Genomic DNA, 2,907 nt, shown 5'->3' on the forward strand with positions numbered 1-2,907 from the left:
TATAGCCTATATCAGATTGTGCACCATCTTGGGGAGGGTGGTGGGGAGGAAGGGGGAGAAAAATTTTAAACTCAAAAGCATATGGAAGTGATTGTTGATAAATCAAAATAAATTAATAAAATAAATTTTTAAAAAATTTAAAAAAACAAAATGGTTATACTAATTCATAACTCCACCAGAAATGTACTAATGTGTCTATCATCTCACAATCCCTGTGACACTAATTATTCCTGTCTTTTGTCATCTTTGCCAATTTGCTGGGTATGGGTATTTGCATTTCTCTTATTATTGTTTTTGTCATGGATTCTTTCATATGGTTCATAATACTTTGTGAGTCTTCATTTGAGAATTATTTGACCAGTTATGTATTGGAAAATGGCTTTTTGTCTTATGTATACCTTGGATACCAAACCTTTATCAGAGAAACTTGATATAAAGATTTTTTCCCATTTAACTACTTCCATTCTTATCCTAAATACATTCATTTTATTTCTTCCTGAGTTTTTAAGTTTCAGGTAATCAAAATTATCTATTTTTATCTTTTGAAATGGCCCCTGTCCTTTGTTTGGTTAAGAATACATCTCTTACAGTACATGCTGACCCTGGTGTACAGAGCAGTCCCTAGCTCAGGCAGCCTGGGTTCCAGTCACAGCCACAGCCAAGCTTCCCTGCAATCTCCTCACTGCCAACATGCCTCTTTCCAGGAAACTACTATGGACAAGGTGGACCTGAAGGGGGAAAGGGTCATCATGAGGGTGGATTTTAATGTTCCCATGAAGAACAAAGAGAAACCAAGAGCCAGACAATCAAGGCTACTCTTCCAAGCAGCAATTACTGCTTGGATAATGGATCTAGGTCCATTGCTCTGATGAGCCACTTAGGCCTACCTGATGGTATCCCCATGCCTGACAAATACTCCTTGGAGCACGTGGCTGTGGAGCTCAAATACTTACTAGGCAAAAATGTTCTTTTTCTGAAGGATTGTTTAGGTCCAAAAGTGGAGAAACATTGTGCTATCCCACCTAACAGTGTTATCATTTTGCTGGAACATCCTGGTTTACATGTAGAAGAAGAAGGAAAAGGCAGAGATGCTACTGGGAACAATATCAAAGGGGAGCCAGCCAAAGTAGAAGCCTTCAAAGCATCTCTCTCCAAGCTGGGGGATGTTTATGTCAATAATGCTTCTGGTACTGCTTACCATGCCCACAGTTCCATGGTGGGAGTGAATCTGCCCCAGAAGACAAGTGGTTTCCTCATGAAAAAAAAGAGCTGACTTATTTTGCCAAAGCCCTGGAGAGTCCAGAGAGGCCCTTCCTGGACATCTTAGACAGAGCTAAAGTTGCTGACAAAATCCAAATATATTAACAAAGTCAATGAGATTATTGTTGATAGTGGGATGGGTTTCACCTTCCTCAAGTGCTTAGTAACATGGAGATTGGAACTTCTCTTTTTGATGAAGAGGGTCCAAGATTGTTAAAGATCTGATGGCCAAGGTTGAAAAGGATAATGTCAAGATCACTTTGCCTATTGACTTGATCACAGTTTAATAAGAGTGCCAAGTTTGGCCAAGTCACATTGGTCTCTGACATCACTGCTGGATGGATGGGTTTGGGACTGTGGCCCTGAGAGCAGCAAGAAGTACCTGAAAGCTGTGGCCTAAGCCAAATAGATTGCGTGGAACAGACCCATTGGAATATTTGAGTGGGAAACCTTTGTTCTGGGAACCAAAGAGCTAACAAACAATGTGGTGGAGGCCACCAAGAGGGGCTGCATCACTATCATAGGTTGTGGGGATACTGCCACTTGCTGTGCCAAATGGAACACTGAGGACAAAGTCAGCCACGTGAGAAATGGGAGTGGTGCCAGTCTAGAGGTGCTGGAGGGCAAAGTTCTCTCTGGGGTGCCCCTGAGTAGTGTCTAATGGATGCCACTTTCCCACCTCCTGGTTCCTGTGCACAACCCTTCCCATGTGACACTGCAGGGCTTCCTGTCCCTTTCCTTGGCATTAGACAAGTTTCTCCCTCAGGACTCAACCAGTGGCCAGAAGATGGGGCAATGACAGCCCCAGAAGCAGCTCAACTCAACTTTGTGTTTCCTGGGTGTGCCTGTTGTCAGATCTCACTTGAACTCACATAGTGTGTATAAACCATTGTTGTGATCTGTACAGTACTAGTGTGTTGTGTGTGTGTGTGTGTGTGTGTGTGTGTGTGTGTGTGCGTGTGTGTGTGTTGTCTTTACAGAAAAAAAGCTAAAGCCACTTTTAGCCATATTTTCTTGAAATAATTTGTTCTGTTTATCTTTGTCAGCAGCTGTTTTTGCCCTTACCCACACACAGTATGGAAACAAGAAGAAACTCCAGTTTGGGGTGGTGGGAAGGTGGACCTATTAAATAAACATTTCATAAAAGTGCCAACTCAATTAAAAAAAAAAAATACATCTCTTACCTAAAGTTGAGAAAGGCTTATGATCTACTCTTTTTTACAGCATGATCTTTAATATTAAGTTTTAATATCAATTTAATATTAATGTTAATTTTCTAATCAAGTTATATCTAATTAATTTTTAATATTTAATTGATAGCTATTTGCTATCACTATCCATTTTGAATTTATTGTGGAATACAACACAAGATGTTGGATTAATCATAATTTTTGCCAGGTTGCTTTTTTATCAAATAATGAGTGCCTCAATACAATTTATATTTGGGAGTTTATCAAATCCTGCATTGTTAACATTGTTTCTAACTTCTAATCTGTGGAATTGATCTACTCCATTTTTAACTGTAAGCCAAATAATTTTGATAATTTTGCTTTTCAAATGTAGTCTGAGGTCATCCCTAAGGGTTTTTTTTCACTTTTTTCTTTGACATTATAGATCTTTTATTTTTCCAAATGAATTTTCATTTTA

At 39.3% G+C, this 2,907-nt stretch overlaps 1 pseudogene; it reads left to right on the forward strand.

Moving 5' to 3' along the window:
- The first annotated feature begins 593 nt into the window (after window positions 1–593).
- LOC110213431 (phosphoglycerate kinase 1 pseudogene) lies at window positions 594–1,921 on the forward strand (annotated as a pseudogene).
- Window positions 1,922–2,907: the final 986 nt, after the last annotated feature.

Source organism: Phascolarctos cinereus, unplaced genomic scaffold (assembly GCF_003287225.1).
Source record: "Phascolarctos cinereus isolate Bilbo 61053 unplaced genomic scaffold, phaCin_HiC Scaffold_726;HRSCAF=1367, whole genome shotgun sequence".
Taxonomy (NCBI): Eukaryota; Metazoa; Chordata; class Mammalia; order Diprotodontia; family Phascolarctidae; genus Phascolarctos; species Phascolarctos cinereus.